This window comes from Catharus ustulatus, chromosome 3, assembly GCF_009819885.2.
Source record: "Catharus ustulatus isolate bCatUst1 chromosome 3, bCatUst1.pri.v2, whole genome shotgun sequence".
In the NCBI taxonomy this organism is placed as follows: Eukaryota; Metazoa; Chordata; class Aves; order Passeriformes; family Turdidae; genus Catharus; species Catharus ustulatus.
The window spans coordinates 40,384,056-40,411,137 of NC_046223.1; the positions used below are offsets into that span (position 1 = coordinate 40,384,056).

The 27,082-nt window shown below is 40.8% G+C and overlaps 1 long non-coding RNA gene across 5 annotated transcripts in view; it reads right to left on the minus strand.

Moving 5' to 3' along the window:
* Nucleotides 1-474: 474 nt before the first annotated feature.
* Nucleotides 475-27,082, minus strand: part of LOC116993512 — a 48,066-nt gene continuing 21,458 nt past the window's right edge. For 3 of the 5 annotated variants that reach the window (XR_004417311.1, XR_004417310.1, XR_004417313.1), the window contains 6 exons: nt 20,944-21,481; nt 20,064-20,294; nt 19,868-19,918; nt 8,464-8,783; nt 7,710-7,887; nt 475-1,779 (listed from right to left, as the gene is read on the minus strand). This is a non-coding gene — a long non-coding RNA (uncharacterized LOC116993512). The remainder of the gene's footprint in view (nt 1,780-7,709; nt 7,888-8,463; nt 8,784-19,867; nt 19,919-20,063; nt 20,295-20,943; nt 21,482-27,082) is intronic. The other 2 variants (XR_004417314.1, XR_004417312.1) reach the window with 2 other exon arrangements.

The window sequence follows — 27,082 nt, forward strand, 5'->3', positions numbered from 1 at the left end:
TGGGTTGGAAGAGACCTTAACCATCATCCTGTTCCAACCCTCCTGTCATGGACAGGGACAACTTCACTAGACCAGAGAGCCCCCTCCAACCTGACCTTAAACACTTGTTGGGATATTGGCAACTTCTCTGGGAAACCCATCCAGTGCCATGTTCTTGTAAACAGACACTCTCCTCCAGTCTTGTGGGCTCCCATCAGGTAGTGGAAGGCCACAGAGAGGTCACCCTGATAGGTCTCTTCTCCAGGCTGAGCAGTACAAATTCTTTTCCCCTTTCCTCACAGGAGAGGTGCTTCTTTCCTCTGGTCTTCTTAGTGGCCCTCTTCTGGATTCACTCCAACAAGTCAATGTCTGTCCTTGCTGAGAGCCCCAAAGCTGGGTGCAGCACTGCAGATGGGGTCTCATGAGAGCAGAGCAGAGAGACAAAATCCCCTCCCTGATTTTGATGCAGCCCAGGGTATGATTGGTTTTCTGGGCTGCAAGTGCACACTGCCAGGCCATGTCCAGCCTCTCATCCACCTTCTTGTCAGGCTCTTGATCTGTTCATCCCCAGTCTGTATTGATAGTGCAGGTTGCCCTGATCCATGTGCAGCACCTTCAACTTGGTCTTAAATCTCCTGAGATTCCCATGCAACCACTTCTGGAGCTTGTCCACGTCCCTCTGGATGGCATCTCATCCTTCAGGTGTGTAAACCATAGCACTCAACTTGGTGTCTGAGGGTGCACTTAGTGATGTCATATTCTTCTGCCTTTGTGTGCATAACCATAAAATGACACTGACTAAATACATTTACATAAGGAGGGGTATTTGGCCGTATAAAACTGTGCATCCTTGAGGGATTTTCAAAGGGAGTTAATGTAGGCAGATATCAGCCTGCATCTACAGCAGCAGAGGAGCTATCCTTGCTTTACCACATTTGATATGGTGCCAGTTATCCCGTTTTAGTTCCATCTGTTTTGTCAATCTGCATCAAGAGGCTGCCTGGTGAAGATCTTGCCCCTCTCTACTGCCCACAAAGTGATATATAATCATTGGTGCAGCAGGGTAAAACAGCTTGTCCATTGTGGCTCTGGTCCTTGCAATAGCAAGCAAAACAATTTTGGGCAAGCCTCCTTTCTTCCTCCTAGAACACCTGCAATGTCTAAAACCAGTAAGGTCTGTTACTGGAGCTTTGAGCTGATGATATTTAAATGAAAGACAATTTCTAAACTTCAAATACTGTTAAAGAAATAGATGATGAAGATTTGGCTGGAGGAAAAAGCCCAAATAGAGGTATGTGCATTAATGAAATAATAGAATCCAACACCAGACCTTGATGAGTTTGCCTGTTAATGGTGGAGGAGCAGGGGAAGTGTTAATGACCCCTCGACCTCCCCAGTAAATCCACACTTGAAAGGAAGAGGATTAAAATGTCTCAAAAATCATGTGCTAGAAACTGAGAGAGCTTAAAATTTTCCTTATGCTGATGTCAGATGACTTTCCCAACCCCTACATCAGTTATACATAACTCCATCAGGTTAAAACAAGTACATGAGTGCTGGTATGTTAAGGTAAGTGTTCTTGTCAAAAACTTTAGGTGTCTTGACTTGGCTTGGCTCCACCTTACTGCTTTGTCCACAGGACTGCTATGGAACACCTGAATTGTCTACACAGATTATCATGATCCTCTTCTCCATTTTCACCAATTTTCCTTTTTGTGAGAGTGGGAGCACATGAACATGTGATCATCCCAGTGGAGAAGGTCCTTCCAGCTTCACAGACCACTTGTACTGGGCTCAGTCCTGAAAATGCAGTAAGAATTCATCCAAATTACTGGCTCTGCTTAGCAGTATGAAAACAAAATTAAAAGAGGAAATACAGGCATAGCTGTAACCTACCTGGTGAAAAAGGAGAAATAGAAAACTCTACCAAAGAGCATAAAGAAAAAGAAGTTCAGTGTGGTAAAAAGGAGAAGATATAATAATCAAGATGCTAAAATTATAAGGAAATATTTTATAAGATTCAACAAAAATAAAATAAAAAATAGATGTTCAATTTATCTAAACCCATAATCTCTCAAGACCAAATCCTTTTGCATGTTAATAGCAAATGTCTTTGTGACACCAGTAAAACCTTGTCTGATATTACAATAAATATGAAGAGGAAAAAGCATTACCCCAAAACATCAGCAATCTGCCTCTGTTCCTGTAATAAAGTTATTACTTCTGTGACTAACACAAACGACTGAAGATTTTTACAGCCACTCTGTCTGCAGAACACTCAGCTGCAATGAAATTGCCTTCTTACTCTAGAGAGGCACAAAATTTAACTTGTAGCCATCTGAGAGCTGCTTGCACAGTGCCACATTTGTACTGGGGAGAAAACAAAAGAACCAAACCAGGCTCACATTTTTTGTTCACATGCTTTCAATTCTTGTAAAATTATATCCGCCAAAGCTTGGAATTGTAATATATATACACAAATATATATATATATATATGTATAATAATGATACTGTAGTTATTATATAAGTACAAATAAATTATAAAATTGATTGCTGGAGAAACCCCTCCATTACCATCCACTGAGTCTAAAACCAACTGCTGCTTTCTCACCAAACTGGAGGCAGATTCAAATCTTGGTTGCCCTAAACATATTTCCAAAGTAGCACTAACTACTCAAAAGCCTTTTGGGGAATCCATAGCACATGTTTCTCCCTTATGCTGTATACAATGGTATATCAGCCTGTGGGCTGTTATGGCTCACTGAATGGTACTTCTGCTGTCCGTAGTCACCTTGAATGGCATCTCACTGTATGAATATTCTCCTGATGGAAAAGCAACCACCTGGAGGCTCTGGAGCAGGTTTGCAGAAAACCAGCATGATTTCTTCCTGGTGGGGGACCTGAGCACTCAGCCACCATGGGTGCTCACCAGCACACTTAGAGGAGCACTTTTTGTTCAAAGCCTGGCTGCAGAGTTTGAACCAGAAAAGGCTATGGGGCTGAGGCTGCATTGTGAAAAACGACTGTGCATGTCAACAGCTTAGAAGACTAAACAAAAGCTGGTTATATTTTATGCTCAAACTTTTGAGTTTGCTTTAAAAGCTGTTTCGTTCAATTAGTCTATTTACTCTTTTTAGTGGGGGGTCAAAATATTTTCAATAGAAAAGTTAGCTTCCTAACAGAAAAGTTATTTATCCCTTTGATATCTACAAGGTGTTTGCACTTCTGAATAATGCACTATAATATATATGTCAGAAGCGGTACACGTCTCAGTAAAGCTTCAGTACAACAGGTGGATGAATTCTTCAAATCAATCTAGAGATCATTTTTAGGATGCTAAATATTTTTCCAGTTTGAAAACTCATTATGTTTTCCCATTTGTGCAAGGGAGATGAGGGACTAATAATGGTTTAATAGCCACATTTTTGACAAAAAGCCTTTATCAACAACAGGAAAAAAAGAAAAAAACAAACTATACAGCACCTTAAAGACTAGCACTACTGTAAACTGTACATTTAACAAAATGGAAAGTAATTGTGTCTCTTTGACAACCAGCCATTTCAGTATTAATAATTCTTGAAAAGTCATGCAGAAGTGGTTTATCTGCAATTCCTTTGAACCAATTCTCTACTGTCTTCCCACATAAAACTTGGCCCACTCTGCTATGAAAGCACAGAGCATCAGTGAGGAAATTGGTATTGCTTTCATTTCTTTGTGTGCTGACATCACTGCCTAGTGATAGTCTTCTCTTTACTCAAAGGCATATGCATCTTACTTCCCCAAAAAAATCATATTACAACAGGACTTAATTTAAATAAAACAAGACACCCTCTTTAACTGAGCAAAATGAAGCCCCATTTGGAAGGCACTCAAATGTCCAAAGATTTGAGGAGTGGCTCCTGCAGACTGTGTGAAGCTTGAAAGAGTGTCTTAGGGCAGCCTCTCTGAAAGAAGGATGGGGACAGCCCTGGAGCACTGGATTGTGTGCAGCCCAGAAGGCACCAGCTCCATTTCTTCCCCTGCTTGCTGGTGAGGAGGGAACAAGAGCACCCCACAGGTAAAGCAAAACATGACAGAGATGATGTTTTAATGCTGTGAGCACAGACAAGGCATGCAGAACCTCTTTATGCCCCATACCCTGCTCTACACTAGTGCCCAGATTCAGCTCCCTTTCACCTCTCCCTCTTGCAGCACACAGTAGCTGTGAGAAAAAGTGGAGGACCCTGCAGGATGTAAGCACCCCTGCTCCTAGTCTGGGTTATGAAAGCAGCCAGGAGTTGTTCTTTCCAACCTGAGGGAGATACAACATTGTATTGGAAAATAATTATAGAAGACCCTTCCAGCTACAAAATTTTAAAAAACCTCATAGGCCTTCCAACTGTTTTTGTTATTTATTTTCTCTGAATTTCTAGCTTTGTTCTCAGACTATTGCTATAATCCTATATAAAATAATCTGTTCAAGTCTCTTGCTGTATTTCATTTGCAGCTGTACAGTGTACATAGCAATTAGCTGCTGATGTATGCTGTTATCTGGTCTCTAGTCTTTAGCATTCTTTATTGTACTTTTCACTCTCCATATGCCATAGAAAGTCAGTCAAAGCCCTAATCCCCTCACACAAAACCCAGCTTTGAATTGTGGGGCCTAACACATACTGAAATGCCTGATGAACTTTCTGTGCACTTGTCTCTGGTGTGTGAGTGTTTGTGCATGTGTGCACGTGTGTGTGTGTGTGTGTGTGTGTGTGTGTGCCTGTGAGAGGTCAAGAGAGGGAAAGCACTCTTTCAAATCCACCTGAACAATACAGGAGAACATACTGTTAGACATTTTAGCAAATATACTAAAATATACTGAAGAAACAAATTTGGTTTGTATCTGCAAACAATTACCTCTTTCGGAAGGTGAGTTTTCATAATGAGTATGCATATCTTCCACAGCAATGTAAGCCAACACCAGCAGAGCCCCAGCCTTGCCTTAATTATTGTGATACGTTTTTGTGCCTTGTAAACAACTATTTACTGCCACGTTTAGATCAAGAAAGTGGTAACACAGAACTGTGACTTATTAAAAATTTCAAAAATTAGGAAAAAGTAATATTAGAATTTTAATAATGAAGAATATGGACAACAGAATGACTTTCATGAAAAAGGTTCTAGAGAAAAATATAATATTCAAACAGACACATGCTCAGTAATTTGGATGGACTCCTGATCTTGCTAAAGCAAGTAGTAAAATTAATTTTCTAAAGTGACATGTAAATAAATACAAGGAAGCTGCAGTGAAATATGTATTTGGACAATAATTTTTTTAAGAGGGTTTCAGTAAACTTAATGCTTTTTGGCAAAATTAAAACCTTTCTCTTACAACACAACCTGAAAATAGATAAAGGTTTGCTGGAATCCTAGATTTTCCTGTGTGATAGAGATGAATGTACAGTAATTTCACGATTACAAGCCGCACTGACTATAAGTCGCATCTCCAGGTGCCAGCAACTTTTCGTTCTTTGTCCATATATAAGCTGCACCTGATTATAAGCCGCACGTTACAATACAGAGTGTGATAAAAGGTATCTATTCTAACACCATCTGTTGAGGGTGGGGGCACTGATCCTTATCTCCGTGGGAGGTATTCTGCTAATGGGCCATCCATTGAAACCAGGCAGGGCATTGTTCTTTATCTTTTCACAACCCATCCTTCCTCCAGGGAGTCATTTTCTGCTAATGGCCATTGAGTCCTACTGTGGGACTGATAAAATTACTGCATCCCATTGGAAGTTGCTCCAGCCAGCGCAAAGAGCCCAACATTTCTTACCAAGATAAAAACAGAGGTTTTGGGACACTAAGGGAGCCCCTTTCTCCACTGGACTCCAGAGGAAAACCGGATTTCTCCACATCACCACTGGAACTCTGGAGGGAAACTGCACCTTCTGCAGGAGCACTGCTCCAACTGAATCACATCTGTCACTGCAGGAGGATGCAGCCACCATTTAATGGGACTGCTACCAACACCCTGCCTGACGGGGTGTCAGGTTGTACTCTGACTTTGTCAGGGTTTGGAGTTTGTTTCTTTGTAGTACTGTATTTCTATTTGAATTTCCCTAGAAAAGAACTGTTATTCCTAATTCCCATATTTTTGCCTGAAAGCCCCTTGATTTCAAAATTACAATAATTTGGAGGGAGGGGGTTTACATTCTCCATTTCAAAGAGAACCTCCTGCCTTTCTGAGCAGACACCTGTCCTCCAAACTAAAACAGCAACTTTTCATTCTTTGTCCATATATAAGCCGCACCTGATTATAAGCCACACTTCAAGTTTGGACCAAAATTTTAGTCAAAATGGTGCAGCTTATAATCGTGAAATTACTGTAAACAAAGTAAAGGAATTTCAATAAAAAGGAATTAAAAAGACATTTTGCATCAAACTGTCTTTCCATTTTCTCCCTTGTCAATAATTTCACAATGCCTTTACTTTCTGCTAGTGTATGACTGTGACTTCTCTTGAGGGACTGCAGCATCCAGATAGGCTGACATTTCAGTGCTGTGTTTTGTGCAACAAACCATCTACTTCATGCCCATGTTACTAACAATTCATGACAAAGATGAGGCAGTGGAGGTGCCCCCTGTGTTCCTCATGAGCAGAGGTGCCAGTGCCAGAGGAGCTCCTCCCTGGCAGCCTTTGGAGGGCAGCTCATCATGCTCACAGATTGATAAGCATTACCAAACTGTTGTCACCTCCCCATGTAGATGCCATGCAAGCATTACAGTATTTAGGTTTCACAACCTCTCTGGAAAAGGAAAATGTCTGTGCTACCTCAGGTTATAAAGGGTAAAATTTAAGGCAGGAATGGCTGCAGTACAGTTGATTTGGCTAAAGGAAGCTATCCATAATGGAGATGCCTACTACAAACATGGCCTCCCTGAGGTGGCCGGAAAGAAACTGCTCCTCTGAGAGGTTTTTTTCTCATCCTAAACCAGAAATGAAGTAAATCTGATGCACTGTGGTCTAGACATATTTTCTTCTCTTAATTTCTGGCTTCTGGAGGGAGACAGAAGTTACAGTCTCAGATATATAGTAGTCATCTGTGGGGAGGTGATCCTACATACTGAACTCATAGAAAGCTTGCACTCCAAGTGAGATTTGCATCAAGGTCATCCAAGTACAGACACAAGCTAACCAAAAGTAAATCTTTGTCTGATACTACAGGGCACAGGTGTGAACAGACCTCTGTATATGCAGTGTGGCATGTTAGGATAAAGAAGGACAATGGGAAGAGGGAAAAGAGAAGAATGCTATTTTAGCAGTAGGACTTCCCTCAGAAGGCTTCTCAACAGGGAAACTGAGTCTCCTCTTTCAGGCTCACACACAGGAGAATTCAGTGTGTACCACCTGGAAGCCAGGGCAAATTTACAGTAAAACTTCCTACAAAGGAGGAGAGAATTAAAACCTCCTGGCTGTTATCACAGCAGCTTAGTTTCAAAAACAGGGAGTGGAAGAAAATCAGGGAGCCAGTATTTAAAGGTCCTCTAGACTGTCTTCTGTCTCTGCAGCCCTCAAAACAAAATGGTAGGAGAGACTTTGTGTCAGGGAATTTGTGCTGGGCACAGCCCAGCCACTCCTCGCAGCACAACCAGGGAGTAGGGATGGTCCTGGGCTGGTCCATCCATGTCTAAAACCAGGCACAAGTTGGCACTGTTTTCAGCAGATAATCCAGTACCCAAAGTCTTTTCTCACCTCTAAATCAGTTTCCTGGCATTCAGCTGAGCTGTTAGCAGAAGATTGCCATGATGCTTCCTCCGCCAGTGGTGTCCAATGCCAGCAGTACTCAAGTGCCCTCAGGAGCATTACTGTTTCCATAAGCAATGAGAGGAGAGGGTGAGCTTTCTGAGCTGGATATTTTATTATTTTGTATCTGTAAGAAAGGTTGTTTGTCATACTCAGGTGAGGCAAACACAAGATGTTCCTTAGCTATGTGTCACAACATACGAATGCAACCAGACACACAAAAATGTAAGACCCAGCTTTGCCTTTGTTGCTACCCCCTCATCCCTTTACATTCTGATAATTTTTATGCAGATAACATTATTTTTTCTTACTGCCTTGCCTGTTGCCAAAAGAATGTTCAGTTTTGCAGATGGATAAAACCAATTTTCAATTGAGGACAAGGACAGGAAAAGTCTGCCATAGACCCATCCTTCCCCTTCCCAGCCAAAGAGAGCTGACAAAAAGTAGGAATCATCCCAATGTTTGTGTGGTCATGTCAAACCTACCTGGATTTGAGGCATGGCACAGAGTTTGTGCTTTGTTCTAATACTCCCTGGGCAATGAGGCAAAAGGCAATTAGACCAGCTTTGTCGCCATCTCACAGCCAGAGTGACAGACCATGGCTCCTGGGAGATATCAGCCTTGCCCTGTTTGGGGTCCCAGGAATGTTCATCACTCATTTGGGAGCAAGAGAAGGGTTGAGGAGACACCAAGGGCCACTCACCTCTGAGCTTTAGGTCCTTCCAGACACTCAAATTCCTTCTGATCTTGAAAGCTTTTCCTACCATCTTATCTGCCTGCCTTCCTGCCCTGTTTTTTCTTCTCTGCTCCTTTTCTTTCTCTTCTCGTGCACCCTTCCAGCACCTCCCTTCTCAGTAAAATGCAGCACAGGAAGGCAGAACAGTCTGGCAGTGGCCTTTCAATATATTTAAATACCAACAATTCACTGAGCTGGAAAATTGTAAATCTGCAATTTTATTGAAAAAGGTGGTCACCCCATTCTTTGGAGCCATGTTCAGAGACAGCAGCATAATTAATAGACCTCTATGCAACACAGAAGCAAAGAATGGCAAATTTATTAAGACTTGTAAGACAATATTTTTAATTTCTGAGAAACCTACTTTCCATATCTAGTTTTGTTTATTGTCACATGAAAAGAAAGGCTATTTAAACCATCCTGTGCAGGTGAAAACACTGTAACATATATTTTTTTTTTCCTTTGAACTAACACAGATGAGGACAGCAACTGGCACTGAGGGATTACTAATGTCTTCTAACAGTGTGCATGTGGTGCCTACTCTGCACCATGTCCAGACACCTTCCTAGCATTTCATGTAACAGCATTTCAAACCAAACCAGAGACAGACCAGTGCTGTCAGCACAGCTCAGTTTAGCTATAAAGGGCATGCTTACTTGGTGTGCTGCTGGGAAAGTTAAGCAAGGCACTCAAAGCCATAAAAAAGCTTTCAATTGGACAATAGAAAAAGGGAGGCACAAGCCACCAAAGTGGAAAATAAAGTGAAAGTTTTCAAAGGTAGGACAGGAGTCTCTTACATAGAGGGGGAGTATAAATGAAATGAAATGAAATGAAATGAAATGAAGCTTATCGTCATCTTTTTTACACAATGTGGGTGGGCTGACATAGCTGTAGTGAATTGTGACAGTGAATTATGTGTGCAAAGAGACAGATGACATAATCCCAATCTAGAGCATAAAAAGGCCACAGAGCTGTAGAAATGGCCACAGAAATATGGAAGGTATGATGAGAGATGAAGCATTATCTTCTTTGGGGAAACCCTTTTGAATTAAGGACATGATAAGAACTTAGAGTGGAGCACCTCCTCCAGAATATAGTTAAAAGTGCATATCTCATTATTCTGACTAGGAATACTTTCTCCAAATTAGCAAAGCCACTTTCACAGGAATGTGTCTTCCAGAATAAGCCCTGAAGCAACTAAACCCTGTGAGGAAATAAGCATTCTACAGAGAGGATGGGGAATATAGCAGTTTTAGAGCAAGCTCTTGGTTGCTGGTGGCCGCTTCCCTTTCCTAGATAATTAAGCCTTCCTAACACCTGATTGAAATGGTTGGATGGGGCCTGACACTTCAGTGGTCTTGGAAAGAGTTCTGCCAAGTAAAGATAACTGAAATGCCAGGTAAAAAATAGACTTCTTCCACCCTTTCTGTTCACCTTATTCTGGCAGTTCTGTCATTCAGTCTCTGTAACATATCCATCATTCAGGACCTGAGTCATGTGCTTAGTCCCTCATTTACACAGCTAGTGCTATCCGTCAAAAGAAACTATTGATTCAACCCTATGATGTTTAAAAATATCTAGATATTTAAAAATAGAAGAGCATTTCAATTTATTTCCCTACCTATATTGAGCTGCCTCATTTATGAATATAGCCTGTGGACTAAAACAAGATCATCTTCTGTGAGCTTGAAGAGCTAAATTATTTTTGTCTTTTATGATCTTTACATAAATATTTGGGAAGTTTATATAATCAGGTTATATTTTGTCAAGGATTCTCTCTCCTCTTAGCCCCACAGCCTCTTCAGGTTCTTATTTTCGGAGTTCTCAGTAGTTGCAGATGGTTATAGGAAATCAGGCCTGATGTACCACAGGCACTTTCACATTTGTTTCCATAGCTGGGTGCAGCCCTCAGTGAGAGGATCCACTCAGGCATATGGCCTGTAATGAGCTGAGCTCCAATGAGTTGGAACCTCCTGCTTCAACAGCTATTTGGCCATTTGTTTTCTTTCTGCAGCACTTTGATTCGTTTCCTCCCTTTAACAGAATGATGAAAGCAGCCAGAGGGTTTAGGTACCACCTCTACCAAATGTTACCCTCATTCCAGCAGTCAGGTAGAAAACAGGGAGATGATCAGGGAAAAGGTGCCCACCAACTCTGGAAGTCCTGAGGATTAAAAACACATATCCTGCTGGAAGAGAGACTAACTGACATGCAGTCAAAACTTGCCAAAACAGCTGTGGTGGCTTTTGGTGATCTTTCAACTGACGTTATCCATGTGGCAACTAGCAGTCTCATTTTTCTCTCTTACACCAAAACTGGGATAATTATTTTTAACAAGTATTTATCTTCAGTAATTATTACAGAATGTAGTTTAGAAGCATATCAGCATAAAGGTATTTGAATAGTTTAATCAATCTCAGTGAAAAATATCATTTACAGCAAACAGCAGACAAACCCCGTGCAATGACAGAATAGGAAATAAGGCTGGAATTTTTCAAACAAATGTGGGTAAAAAAATAGGTGTTTGAGCAATGCAAACATACAACAGAAGCAAGCAAGAAAACACTAAACCTTATCCCTGGCCTAAAGAGTGCCAAGTTCAATAATTTCTGAGGAGAGTTCAATGGAACTTCCAGTAAATTAGGCCTTGTTTCCTTCCTCTCATGCCTGTATCTTAAGCACACAAGCTGATCAAACGTTTATTGCTACTGAAGATACAGGATAAGAACTGTCTTGCCTTTTGAGGCCCAGGACAGCACAAAGAGAGTTCTACATTTGTCCTAATTGGAAGAAACTGAAAAGTTCTACATCCAAGTGTTTTGCAACAGAGAGGCGAGCTTTCAGTTGCAGTGAATTATTTATGAAATAGTTCTGCTTCCCACAGAACTTTTCAATTTTTCATTTAAAACCTGAGTAGGCAAACCAAGAAACTGCATGAAATACTTCAGTTCTGAAGAGCCATCACAGTACTCAAGAGATCATGTTCTGTTTCTTTGTTGGGGACTTTGCGTCTCCACCAAACTTCATTTCCCAAATACACTGGCCAGGTGTCAGTGCTGATGTATACCTTCCCAGCTACATGAGAAAGGAATGCTCTTAATTATGGAAGATGAAAAGAAGTCAAGGATTCATAACTGTGTGTTTATTTGCTGGGACTTGGAAACTTCTACCACCTAACTCAGTCATTGTTTCCACTGGATAGAGAGGAAAAATGCATGAAGAAATGGCAATGTGGAAGAAAAATGGGCATGGATCCTTCCAGCCTACTGCAGCAGCTAGTTTGTGTAGGAAGTGAAGCAGAGCTACAAGACCCTCCAAAAATGAACAGGAGAGCCACTGAAGTATGGGAAACCAACGAGCAGAAAAAGAGGCCACTCAGTCTTGTTCAGTGACAGCCATAGGATGTGTCAGACAGCTTTCATGGACATGTCAGCTCAGCACCCAGTCTAAAAGCAAGGTGTAAGTGCAAGTGAATGTGTGGTGTGAAGGTGAGCTTACACCCAAATTGGACCACAAAAAAGTACAAAGATTCAGAAGACAACTTTTTGACATCCTCAAACCAAAATGATGCATTGTCAAGAAAAGCAACTTAAAGTCAATTTCTAACTGTACTTTCTTTCTAGAACAAATTGCTTTTGATTTCTCCAACCAGAATCTCAACTGGTCTAATTTAGCTGATTTCTGTAAAATTCATGCCCATTTATATGTTGAGCCTCTTGACCTTAGAGAAGTGTCATATTATTTAAGGTGAAAAATACATCCTTTGGCTATGCTTAAACTTCTGTTCAAGCAGAAAATATCATGAGCTGGAAGCTTCAAAAGTGACAATGCTTCCTCTCAGCTATTAAAAAAAACAGAGGTAAGAAGTCAGTTTCACTCCTGGGATCAAAAAAACCTGGCATTTAATTTTGAAATGAAAAAGGAATCATCTGAAGCAAGGTGAAGACTAGGGATGTTAATTTAGGGGAAATCTTAAATGTATCCGTAAAAAGGATCAGAGATAAACATGCAAAAGAAGTTTGACATATTTCTTGGAGGGAGAAGTTATGAATGATTTTATATGTTTGAAACTTGGTGTGATGACTTTCAGAACCAAAAGATCAAGAGACTCTTGATCAAGGGAATTAGAAGAGGCAGAAAGAGAAACATGGGTGAAAGAATGTAAGCCCACAGCAAAATATCTTTCTCTCTGTGTTTCAGGCCCTTTTTCTCTGTAGTGGGAAGAAAAGGTCAGAAATATATGAGCACCTGTCTTTGAAAGCTGGGTAGCACCCACTGACAGCATCAGAAAAGGTTTGATTTGGGCTCTGTTTGAGGAACAAGTCCTGATCAATTCTCATCTGAGTGGTCCTCATGTACTCATCTTTCTGTACAAGGGAAACTAATTGGTTAGCTGATCAGATAAGGAAATGCCAAACAGGATACCCGATTATAGCAGAAAGCTGATCCATGGAATGAATTAGCTTCTTGATTATCTGAGTCCCATAGAAAACTGGAAAAAGTTAAAGAAAATTATTAGATGCTGACAAGGAATTCACAGGATTGTTTTGACTGCTCCCAAGGCACAAAGTTCAGCAGTGCTTCTAGGGCTGCTCCAGAAAAGCCTGGCATATTGTCTCCCCCTAGATTAGTGGGCAAGCTTGTCTGCAGAAAACATGGATGACTTGGTCACTGATAGGAGCTCAGTGACCATACACAGAGTAGCACAGAGATTCACAACTACCCTGCCTTTAACTATTCCCTCTCCCTCAGTACTGGTCATGCAGAAACTAGCTGTAACAGCAAAGAAGTGCCTAACATAGCTGGAAGGGCATGCACCATCTCCGTGTCTTCCTGAGGTCTCGTACGAGGCTGGTGTTGTGCGTGGGTGCTGCCTGCCTGGCTGACACCTGTTGGCTCTGTCTCCATGCCAGGGTTCACTGGCTCAGCTGCTGCAGCTGCCCACGGCCACTGCTGTGCTCATCTTTGGTCAGCTGAGCACAAAATACCAATTGCTATTGAGGCAGGCAGCAACATTTCTTTCTCCAAGACACAAGTGCTGGCAACTGTTTTAAAATTCCGTGCTGAGTATTTCCCTGTGCGTGTGTGTGCATTCTGTTACCTGCAGTATCTGCTTAGAAGCATTAAAGCAAAATGTCTTTGTCAGTGTTGTCTTTTTGTATTTGACAACTGCTGATGTCATTGCACTTTTGTTTGTAAATGGAAGCCTGTTTGCTGCTGAGTCATAGAAGGCAAGACACAATAAATATAGCTCCTAATCAACCCAGAAAGTTGTGGATCACTAGAATGACAATCAGAAAGTGAGTCTTTTCTTAAGCAGTGATAGCAAACCAGAAGGATCCTGTTTCCTGTGCAGAATTCTGTCATGTGCTATGACTGATGCAGGTTACATTCCCCAAAACACAAATGTGAGTATCAAGAGCCAGTAGCAGATACTGCCCTTTATATGGAAATAGGAATAGATGAAGCCCAGCATTCCCCATATAGGCCCACTAATGCTGCTGTCTACTGGAAGAAATGATAAAATGCAAATCAGGAAGCTGAAGCGCAGAATGATGACTTTCATATCTACGTTCTGATTCCCAAAGTGTTTATCCCTCATCCTCCATATTCCTGAGTCTTTCAAATGGCTTCACCAAGGCATGGCGTATTTGAACCCTTGTCTTAATTTTTAAGTTTTAAGAAAGCTGTACTGTTGCTAAGACCAGCATATTTCAGATCCACTGGGAGACAGCAGCATCACAGGAGCTGACTGCATATCCACATGATATTGAGTCATTGCTACCTGATTCTCTGAGACTGAGAAGACGTGTCCACACAGTGTGTGATGATGGAATTCATAGAAAATTGGCAGGCTATAGAGTCCACTGAGGCATATGACACCCTTGCAACCACAGAGTCAGATGAAGTAATAACTATAATGAGGACATTGAGCTAATAAATTAAAAAACCCCTTAGAGTAGGACCCTACTACACTGTCACTGTGGAAATTATGGGGCTGTCCAGCTGGTAGCTTGAGAGATGGAATGAGAGAACAAGATATTTCTTCCTCAATATGAATTAAAAGCTTTCTTGGACCTCTAGAATGAGAGAACAATACGATTTGGTGATCTCAGCCTTTATAGAGACACCATTTAAACCTTTCACTGTTCTTCACCAGCACAGTACAACAATATATCCTCAACTCTAATGGCTTAAAAACAGTTTAAACACAAAGTCCTGCATGATTTCACGAGAGAAGTGGTGTTCCTTAAGTTCTGTGGGGAATCGCAAGAGGGATTGTGGTGTGCTTCTGCAATAGGCTGGTCTCAAAAACCCTAGAGGTGGATCAAAGCACAAGATGTGCTCAAAATGCCCTGGAATTAAACTCTCACTACCAAGAGAAGTGTCTTCATGGGTGTTCTGGCTTGCAAACATTCTCTGTTTCTCATGGCCAGGTTTATTTTGCTGTAAAGGATTCACTGAAGCAGACAGCAAGGCAATGCACAGAGACTTCCCTCAGGTCACAAAGACAAGAAACTGTAGCTGGCCACTCTCCATGGTGGAAGGCTTTAGTGCTAATGTAAACTCTTTTGCATGCACAGACAGCAACATAGTGCCTTTGAGAGGCTTACAACACCTACTATTCTCAGCTTTCTCCTCTCTTTTTGAAGTTGCCTCACATACAATACAGTGCTGCTATTTCCAAAGTCCGTTCCCCTGAGGAAATCCAGAAAGTCATTCTGGTTTTCCCCATTTTATTTGCATCCACGGTAATTATTCAGGCAGTAATTGAAGGGACTTTGAATATTTATTAAAACTACATCAAAGGTAGCACTGTTTTCTCCTTCTGTATGACCTGCAAAGAAACAAAAAACCCCCAGATAATTCCATTCAAGTTCAGGGTTTTTAGTCCCATAGATTCCATCTGGTTTTTTATTTTTTTTTCTAAAGTGGTGATAGACTGGGGTTTGTTGTTCATGGCTAATTTAGTTCTCTGCATGTGTTTCAAGCATTTTGCTAAGAGGCCATATTGTTTGTAATGATGTTGATGGTGAAGTTTCTTCACCAACAGCCCCTGTCTGAGGTCCTACACTGTCTGAGGGGAATGATCCCAGACTCACAATTTCTTTGCAGGCCAAAAGGTACACTATAGCTCACTATCTCAGAGAAGAATTCCAGAAGGATTGAAATCTGCAAGTTTGCTCAATGTGAGCAGCAAAGAGAGGTGATCCCCTGCCAAGCAAGAAAGTTAAAGCTATGAGATCAGCACACTAAGCCACTTGATTGCAGACTGAGCAGGGATAAACCCATTTTATTCACTGCAACATGATAGCTTCAAATAGATATTCAAAATATATGTCTGAAATAATTTCTTCTACTCACACTCTAAAAAGGAGTCATTGCCTCAGTGCCAGTGGAGCATATTACATTATATGCATACCTTTTTCTTGGCAATGACATTAATGGAAGAATAAGAACAGTACTGACAGCTGATTTATCTATTTATTTAAGAAAAATCTATGCATTGATTAGAAAATCATTAGCAGCAACGGGCCTCATGGCTTTCTAACTCTTTATAATTCTTAAAAATATGCATAAGTTCTTTAAAAAAAAAGGAAGTATGGTTTTGTTGTTCAGTACGAGCTAGGATTTTCCTTTTTTATAGGTTATGGCAGCAAATTGAAATAGATGCCATTCTGAACTCAAAATGGAACTAAAATTCTAGCAATTGAAAGCTTTTCTGGTGTCTGGTTCATCAGGGACCTCAGCCTACCCTTGATATTTTGGTTATAGTTATATGGTTAAAAACCTTTTACCTTTCATGGCATATGAATGAGAGTTTAGCAGAAATGCCTACCGCTGTCTGTTTACACCTTTCTCAGTCTGGTGTTGGAGTATTTTATGGATTTATTTCCCTCCAACGCAACCACACATGAAAAACAGAGGACTTTGGGTACTTAGAGTACTGTTCTTTCCTTATGAGCATGAGTCTGGGTCATAAATGGGGTTCACTTCATGTTAGTGCAGATGTGGAAAAAGTAAGGATGTTTTATCCTTCGTATTTGCTTTTACTCCTTTGAGAGGACAGATCTGTCTGGTTAAGCTGTCTTCCAAATAGTTGGGATTCATTAACCTGTGGAGCTGTCTTTTGTGCTGGTGCCTCATCAGCCTCTAGAGCGCAAGGGATTAGATTTGACTAGACATTTAACTTTTTTAACAGTTGGGACTACTGGAGCTGAATCCCACTTAGGTAACATCCGGTTTTACTTGTCAGGACTGGTTCCAAGTCACTTTAGTACACTGTTCTTGCTCACCCTGCTGTCTGTTCTGTACACTTGCCACAACCAGTTAATTTTTTCTGCTGTTCCATACTCTATTTTTCATAGGTTTTGCTGCCTGCACCAACTGAAAACTATTAAAACCATAAAGTGCTTCAAAACAAGCAGGTGTCAAAAAGAAATCTCTCTTCTAACTATCCCACTTGCTGCTGGCAACTATTACTTGCAGTTACAAAGCAGATAATTTAAGCTGTGTCTAGATGTCTCCCACATTTCTAAACTACCTCCTTCCTGGTGCAGCTGTAACTTCTGCTGTCCTATTCTTCCACTCAGGGTATTTTTTTTTTCACATTACTCCTGTTAACGTATCTAGTCAAGTAATTACTCAGGGCCAAGGCATCTGGCAGAGGTCTGCTGCTGTCAATGCCTGTGTCCCAGCTGATTGGCACCTCCTTACAGAGGTTGCACAGGGCTAAACTGCTCTGTCTGCATTGCGGTCCTTGCTTGTCTGGATTGGGGAATGTTGTGTAAGACATTGCAAGCCTCCCCTTGAGGCTCCCTCCCAATTGTTGACTTGGATTTTTTGTTGTTGTTGTTGTTGCTGATTTTTCTTTTTTTTTTTTACTTTGGCTGGTTGTTTTGGGTTTTTAAAAGAGCCAATAAGAGGATGGCAAGTACTCAGATTTTGTCATAATGTTCAGAGAGCAATCAGAATTCAACCCAAGAATGGGATATTCTGGTGAAAAGTTATCTGTCCTATGGTGTAGAAACATTGTTGGGATTAAATATACAGACTGATATCAAGAGTCTTGTGACTCTATGATACAAAACTTTTGACTTTGTAATGAATGTTATCTAATGCAAATCCAAAAGGATTCTGTTGATGTTATTTCAGAGGGGTCATTATTAGATGCTGATTTTAAGTACAGTTGTGTTTTGACAATTTAGAGATAAATCTTATGCTTACAGAAATGATGGGTTTACACAGAGTAATGTAAATTACTTTGATGTACAGCAAACCTTAGTTGTTATTCTAATCAGGTTGCAGTAGATTTGATGAATAACTCCAGTCCTCCATTTACACCACAGCATATAAAATTGTCCTCATGTGTGTGAATATTTATACTTATAAATACCCATGTGCCCTAACCATGCATACAGGTATATTTATATGCACACAAAAATTTCATTTTATACACACAAGTATATATGAAAATATATCCATGTAAGCAAATATATATAAATCTGTGACCTCTAGTGACCTACAATAAAGAATTACAGATTGAGTAAAGGATAAATACAATTTTCTTTTTTTTTTTTCTTTTGATGGGTTACCCACCCTGTGAATGGAGCTCACAAAAAGCATAATTTGCAGCACAGAAAGGAAATGGTTTTGATGTTTATGAATCACTACTGTCAAATTTGTACATGTAAAATACAATAGACAGGGTATATATACACAGCAGCCCCCTTCATGTTTAAAACATTCTAGAGAGCTTAACAAGTGATAACCTAAGATAAAGCTGCTGTTGGGTCAAAGAATGAATTAAACAAGTGTTGCCTTTAGTCTTGACATGAAAGCATTTACAGAGCCAATGTTCTAAATCTCTGCTGGCAGAATATTCAGAGGTAGAAAACGATAGAGCACTTAAGATGCACAGACCCTTTCAGCTATGGATTTATAATGATATTTCTGTAGAGCATTTGTAGAACACAAAACCTGACTTGGGCAGTAAGGAAGTAATTCCTCAGCTGGATATGTAAAGCCTGGAAATTAGATGTGCAGCTGGAATTTTAAGAGCTAATGAAAGCCTGAGAACAATTCACCTTCTGGAGGACAAACAGAACCATTTGACTTTGTGAACCTTCCCTCCCCCTTGCTGCTTGCTTAAATTCACAACTCGAGCCTTTTTCCTGCTTATACTTTGCAGGTAAACTTCATGATTATGCAACTGCTAGGCTGAAAGCTCCTAAATAGGTATCACTGGTGCAATGGTTCAGTGACAGTTTGTTCAAGAAACTACTTCCTTCTATCCTTAGTGAATCAGCCCAAAGCAGAGGAGAGGGGAATTTCTCTGTGTCCAGTCACGGAATGTGGCTGAGCAGTTTGTTGTATTGCTGTCATTGTGTGGATGGACACCTGCCAGCCAAGATTTAGAAAACTGGAAAGATCTGGGTAGATGCCGCTTCCTGTACAGCATCAAAAGTCTGACAGATGGTTATGGCTTGCAGTTGTTCCCTGACTGATCCCAACAATCAATCCAGCTCTCTGGTGTGTGCCATACTCCGTTATCATATTGGTCTTACATTATATTAGAATGAACCATTTGTCTCTTCTTGAACCTCAAATGTACTTTTAAATAAATTGCATTCACTTTTAAAAACTCTGATTTATGTGTAAAAAGCCTCCACAGTGGATAACGACAAAGAGGAAACTCTGAGATTGCTTAGAATTAGCCAAGACTCAGGTCCCAGACAGAAGTTTTTCATCATTATAAATTTTTCATGTGAAGTGTAGAGCTATAAACTAAATTGTCCTTGACCTAAATTTGATTTTTTGAACAACATGTTTCAGGATCATTCCAATAAAGAATGAAAGTATATGAATTTGAAAGAAAGTGGACTTTAACTGTTTAACTCCAGACTTGCTATCCAGATCTCCTAGGTTGCCCACACTCCATCAGTGTCTTGACTTTTGTCTTCCTTTCTGTAAGCTCTATAAATGCCCAGGATTCTGTGTTCCTGACTGCACACAAAACCTCTTTCTGAGCATCTACAATCTTATGAGATTCTAAAAGCTATATGAACAAACACTTGTTATAGAGTACACCCTGCCATAGGGACAGGATCCGACACCAAACAAAACAGACAAGCACCTGTGTTTCCTACGAGACCCTGCTGGTTAGGAAGGGGCATGCACAGGGTCTGTGCCCTCGGCATCCTACCAGAGACCAAGCACGACTGAGTACTGTGCAAGGGGCCCTAACCTTGGCAGGACACGCTAGCCTAAGCACACGGTCTTTCCCCTGGGCTTACTATACCTGCACAGAAAAATGCAGTATGAGAGACCAACAAAATCAGACGAGGACCCAAGCAGTAAGGGCACTCACCTGCATTCCTGGAGATGTTGGGAGTTCAGGCCCTCTCACACAAAGGACAACCTTTGGACAAAAAGATGGAACTTTACAAATCTGTTCCTTTGTGTAGATCCTGGTTATAACCCCAAGATCTACGTAAGGTGTAGCAGCACCTTTACTTAATGCACTTTTTCATTTTACCTTTATAAATGGCTTTAAGGGAGTTTACCTGAAGAACAGGTTCTTCCTGAGGATTGGCAGCTGATGGCAGTAACTCATTAGCACTGTAGGTGAAGGGGCTGCACCACACCTCCTGCCAAAGAGATCACTTCTCCATGGTATAGAGCCAGTCACTCCATGACCGTGCTGCCCAGCATCACTAGCTGTAAAAACTGCTTAAAAGGCTGCTGCTAATATGTCCTGGAGGTTAATTGCAGGAGCTGGGAAAGCTGATGTTTGTCTGAAAACAAACACAATATACATTTGTAGTGGGAAGTTGTAAACAAGGAGGCATGCTGGGTAGGTAGCCTCAAGCTAGCAGAATTTTTTAAAAATCTTGAGACTTGTCTTTGCATTATTTATAGGCTGGAGAAGATTCATTGTTTGTGAAACAACAGGAAGCCTTTGTGCTACATCTATCGACAAACTGAAACCTTCTTGGAGTGAAATTTGCTTTGATATCCTGTAGAGATTTCCTTCTAAATTCTGAGTTTCTTAAATGTGCGGCTCTCAACACTGCTCCTCTCACATGCAGATTCTCTTGCTATGCCTTGTATGGTGTGTGCAGCATTTCACAGTGAACCAAACCCCATGTGGTGGGAGAGAATTATCAAGGGTGCATGGTATCTTTAAAGAGAAAATTAGTAAAACATTGATTCTTATTAACTCAAATAAAAGCAAATTTCATTAATGCACTAGCAAAGTGAAAAAACTGTTATGTACACAAAGTTGGTGTGTTCTCTGAAGAGCCCAGCATAAGCTAAAGATGCTACTTTTATAATATTATCAGAAAGAAGAGAACAAAGCAGGAAAGAGTACTGAAAGACTAATTCTTCCCCCAGGAAAACAAGACAAAACAACTGTGTACTGAGAGAATAGTCTGTACTCACTGTGATCCTTTTTCCTTCATGGCAATGCGAGAGCAGTCAGCAAAGGCTCAGTGGGCAATATTCCATTGCATGTAACTCTTCTGAAGTCCAAGACAGCACACCAGAGATTAACAGAGCCCATATCAGACTCAAAACTGGATTTGCAGTCTATTTATTGTGATTTATTGAACTGCAGTAGCCCCTAGAGGCTCTTAGTAGGACTGCTGTCCCATTGTGCTCCATGTGCCAACAGGAAAGGATAATGACAGAACACTTGGGCCCTCACTTGGACTTCACTGGGGTCTGGCACAAGCTCAGAAGTCTTCTGTATTTCCTTTCCAGAGACCAGCTTCGTGTCCTCTTTTGTATGTATCACAGAGTGAGGGACTCTGATAAGGACCCTCAAAGCTTGTGGAGTAACTATTACACACAGCTTGCTGTTTGCACCAACACATTGTCACCTGTTGCAAACAAAACCTCCTTTGCCAGACGGAAACAATGACCCTGCCATGTTGTAGATGGGCTTCACAGCAGAGATTCTGTTAGCCAATCCCAAGAGCTAAGGAAAAACAGTAAGAACAACAAAGGTAAGAAGGCAAAGCTAGCAGTACAGCTGTGAGAGAAGCACTGGGATAGTCAAACAGGCGCTTCAGTCATACCCTCTGGGCTGGGAAGAGAGATATCTTGTCATGTGGAGCTGTTAAGAGAAAAGTAATTAAAAATTAAGGGAAAAAAAAAGGAGACCACCAGGTGTAACCTCCTCAGAACATATGTTTTAAATTGATGCTTGTTTCTACATATGTGGGGAATTTTTATTTTTTGGGGGGTTTTTTTGAGGTGGGTGCTGATGTTTCTTCTTTTGCTTTGCCTAAGTCTTGAAGCTATAAAATCGCTCAAGAAAGGATCTTCACTACTAAATAGGCTTTATACAATATGAAAATACCACTACATACTGCAGGGACAGGCAAAGGATGGAAGTAGATATGACAGTAATGCTGGATCCCTGCCCATTAAATATATCTGAAAACAGCCTCTGGTGCAGCTGGCTCTGGCTAATAGTCAGTTTAACTTTCTCAGCACGCTGTTGAGTCCTAATTCCGCTTTGAGCACAGTAAATGGCTCTTCCCTCCACGGCATCCTGACGTGTTTTATGTAAGTAACATTTTCTTTTTGTACTAGATTTCTTCAAAGGATGTTAAATAGTTTAGAAAACTTTCCAAAACTCATTAATGTCTTGCAAAACCAGTAAATATATTTTTAAATTATGTTAAATGCAATCATTGAAAGCAGTATTGCTTCTATCACAGAGATTCATCCCAAGGTGTATTTGCTGTAGTACATTTAGAATCCAGAGGATGTCTGAAATTCTAAAACAGCACTACTCATTCAGTTGGGAAAGGATGTGCATGACAAAATCCCATGTATCAAAAGGACAGCAAAGAAGGCTCTTGTTTTCAGAAGATAATCTTCAAAAATAAGAATGACCTGCAAAAACAAGTCTTTCTGATGAATCAAGTTTGTCTGAAGCAAAGAATCAAGGATTTTTGGCAAGAATCATAATTCTCTTCATAAACCAAAGACAGAGCTTTTCAGTACATGGCTTTGTCCCAATCCAAGGGATTATGGCTTCCTAGTCACCTACCAACATCAGCTCTGCAGAGCTTTCCTCAGTGACTTCTTCTATTGCAAGTCTTTGCCTATCAACACTTACTGAGGCTGGATGGAGCTCGCACCTCAAAATATTCAGTTACAGCAATTTAGTGCCAATTTTTCTGCTGGCTGTGGCATGAGGTCCTCAGAGGGAGATGTAGAAGGCACCTCTTTGTATGTGTTTTTCTCAGTAGCAAGCCAAGACTGTTTCTGGTCCTCAAAGATAAGTACTCAAAGAAGAGGACATGACAAACAGGAATGAGCAGGAAAAATCATCCAAGCACATCCATGGGAAGGTCGTAGTTAATGAGTAGAAAGTGTGGAGGGCTTGAAGAGTAAAGTCTGATTTAGCAGTGTTAGTGTGTCGCTGCTGCAGACCTGGTATAGACGCATAGGAGATTAAGGACATAGAATATAATCCAATCACAACCGCTTTTTATGTAGCTATCTCTTCAGGTAAAGAAATCCAAATAAACTCACATTTCAACATTTTAGCTCTCTAGTAGAGCACAGCAGTGGAGGGAAGGCAGGGACCCCTGTCAGTCTGCTGGGTGCCAGACCAGATGCTAGATGTGGAAGGGAGCACACACGCACATTGCCTGGCAAGGATGCTCCTTGTGTACATGTTGCACAAAGCCCACTGCATGCTCATGGACCAGATTTCATACCTTGAACCATGGGCTCAGCCAGGTGTTTGTTCTGGCTGGGAATATGAATATTCAGCTTTTCTTTGGGTTTGATCTAAGGACTGCCTGCATGAAGATAGGGGCTCATGGCAAGAATGCTTAGAGGCTTCACTTATATAAAAACTGGGACAGAATATAAAATCACACAGAAGGTAAACAGTACAAATAATCATTTATCACATCAACATGTGAAATGGGTGTTATTAGTAGCATGCCTAATATTTTTGTTAACTCAGAAAAGATGCCCTGGAGTGGTATTACTAATGACAGCACTGCATTGTTATGTAGATGAAGATTTGAGCCAAAAAGTGGAGTGGTACTATTGATGCTACATTTTTGTCAAACTAAGACAAATCTAGCCTTGCTTTTAGCATCCCTATAGGACAATCTTGTTATCCATAAGATCAGGAACAACTGGGGCTACCCTTCTGCTGGGTATGACCAATATAAATTTAGCAAGAGCAGTTGCGATGTACTTAGAGATGCAGGCAACCTTATGATCCAGCCTCTCTGGATCCATTCTCATCTGCCAACCACGGAAGGAAATCTATCTTGACATAGTTTTTGCACATAAACTGAGCAAATCCTAAATATTACAGTTGTACCCCCATACCCCCACCAGTACCCTAGTGCCTCTACTAAACTCCTTAAATATAGTTATTTCAGAGAAATGCTGTCAATAGGAGCAGAAACCATTTCCTGTAGTGTGTACTTAGAACTAGCCCAGAGCTAACAAATATTTCCAGCACCGGGTGAGCACCTGCATAGTTTCCAGCTCAGAGGGAATTCACAGAGCTCCAAGACTGTGGCAATTGATTTGGAGGGCCACTGCAACTTGAAGTTGAGAGCAGCCCTGCAGTATGTAATATAATTATGTGTTTTCCTTGGGAGTTTAAATTTTCCTTCAGCCCAGGCGCTGTAGCTAGTTTGTACAATGCAATTAGCAGAATTTGTTGCTGCAATTGGAGTTTGCAGTACTGCTTCAATCAGGATATGTGAGGCACAATCGAATCTAATTCATTTTTTCCTGACTGTATGGACTCCTCAATGCTAGTGCGAGTAAAGGATTGTAAAAATCCATTTTTTGTTGCCACAGCAAAAGCTTTGCCTACGAATACATACACAAAGCATGCCAGGTGTAAAAACAGCAGCCATTTTATACAGTCACTTCTAGAAAAGCATTTAACTTCACAGAGTGAGAGAATTCAACATGGAACAGTTGTGGATTTAATTCAGGTGAATATCTTCTGTGATAAAGCAGTGGGTGTAATCCTTAGGGAGGGTTTCTGTAATTTTAATCACTGCAGTAGAGTGGTAGGACTCTGTGTGTAGGCACGCGATACAACAAATTCTGAGAGCCTGTTCTGAGCTATCACATTCCTGTTTTCTCACTTTATACTTCTTTTTGCAGCCCTCCACGAATTAGGATAAGTTATAATGTTAATTTAGATGACGGCAGAATTTGCAGGCGGGGCATGCGGAGAGATTTTGGGTGGGTGCTCTGTAGCTCAGATCCATTCCTTCACTTCTGACTTGTAAATAGCAAAAACATTTGTTATTCAGTTTTCAAAGACAGCATGTGTTGGTCTATCACACTCTGTAAGCTGGCTGTCAATAGGAACTTCTGAAACAGCCCACCCCTTCATGGCTGGAAAATACTAAATAGCAACTACCAAAATGTAAATGCTTGCCTTTTGTGTTTTACAGGAAACAAGAAAGAACAAAAAAATTTTAACGTTGCCTTTTCCAATAGAGATTCTTTTATGTGCTGACACTTACAAACTTTTTGAATATTACCACCTTCTAGCTTCATTCACTCTATCACCATTAGCTTTGTGCTGTGAATAGCACGGTTAAATTATTGTGAGCACTCTAGTTAAATTTTTAATGTTGCCTTGGTTGCTAATCCAGTGTTGACTGCTTGTTCCTTTGGATTGTGTGGCTGGCTACAGCTCATTGCCTTTTGTCCCTGTCTTCCCAGGGTACCATCTCTAACCAATTACCTAGTCTGATGCTTTCTTCTTATTCTTGCTAGCTTTTCCTTTGGCATCACAGCAGTAGTGCTAATAAAACCTGGATTGGACCTGGAATAGGGAAGCTACATTTTTATCCATAGAGCAAGCCCAGCTCAGTCTGGAGCGCAGCAGGCTTTCCTGCTTTGCCATGTCAGACCTTGGCAGAAATACTGAAGTGGACTAATTTATGCTATTTCTGTTACTGTCACCTACACCCAGGAAGGTAAACTCATACCGCATGGCTGAGGTCATGCTATCGACAATTCATTGAACCCATGCAGGCCCTCTGGATTTGAACCAGCAACCCACAACTGAATCTATAGCCTGCAAAAATTCCTAGAGCTATCTAACGACTCTGCCATGGATTGTTTCAGCAATGTCCAAAATAAGTCACTTAAACCAGTGGAAAGATCCAGCTGGGAACAGAATTTTTTCTGGTGGACTATTTTTGTTCACAGTTAGAATAAAAATTATTCCTGAAATAACAATTTCCTACAATTGCCAAGTCTTAAAAAAAAAAAAAAAGTCAGTAATGGATAATTTAAAAGTATTTTCCTCTGAATCCTTTAATTTTGTTTTTTTTAATGACATTCAGTGTTGTAGTTGTACATATTTAACATATTTAGTATACCCAATATATTATACATAGACAATATATAGGAATAATTTACAATGCTTTAAACAATCCATCAAAATTAAATGCCCCAGCATTGTATTTTGAATTTTCTCTGTAAAAAGTTTAAAAATTGAACTTTTTAAAAATGCTCTGATTTATGTAAAACAACATGTTTGATGGAGAGTTGGTATTCATCTAATGCTACCAATAGCTAGAGGCACTACTGTGATACATTTAGTTGGCATATCATAACACACTTGGATGTTGATTTTGTTAGAAATAGCAGTTAGTCTTAGTTAACATTCAAAGGTTAACCTGACATACCCAGACCATCAAAGGCTACTTAGTCAGTGGGTCTGGATCATCTCTCTTTTCTATGGTATCCTCAGGCTTGATTTGACTGTTCTCTGGCTGTGCTGGATCACAGAATCATAGAATGTTAAGGGGTTGGAATGGTCTTAGAGATTACCTAGTCCCAACCCCCCTTCCATGGGCAGGGGCACCTTCCACTAGACCAGGCTGATCAAGGTCTCATCCAATCTGGCTGTGACCACTGCCAGGGTTGGGACATCTACAACCTCCCTGGGCAGCCTGTTCAGTGTCTAACCACCCACACCATAAAGAATTTCTCCCTATTATCTAAGCTAAATTTTCCCCCCTTTCAGCTTGTACTCGTTATTCCTTGTCCTTTCACTACAGTTCCTGAAGAAGAGCCACTTTCCAGCTTCCTTGTAGGCCCCCTTCAGACACTAGAAGGTTGCTATGAGGTCTCCACACAACCTCCTCTTCCCCAGGCTGAACAGCCCCAACCCTGGGATTAGCTCAGTTGGTTAGAGCATGGCACTAATAGTGTCAAGGTTGTGGCTTTAAACCCTGTTCAGGCAATGCCTGCCCTTGGAGTTTGACTCAAAGATCCGTGTGGATCCCTTCTAACTTAAAATATTTTGTGATTCTTTCCCAGCCTGTCATTGTAGATGACATGCTCCAATCCTCTTACCAATTTCATGGCCCTCCTCTGAATTTGCTCCATGTTCTTCTTATGTTGAAGGTACCAGAACTGTGTGCAGTAGTCGGGGTGGAGTCTCACAAGAGCCAAGCAGAGGGGCAGAATCCCCTCACTTGACCTCCTGGTCATGTTGCTTTTGATGCAACCCAGGATGTGATTGTCTTTCTGGGCTATGAGCACACTGCTG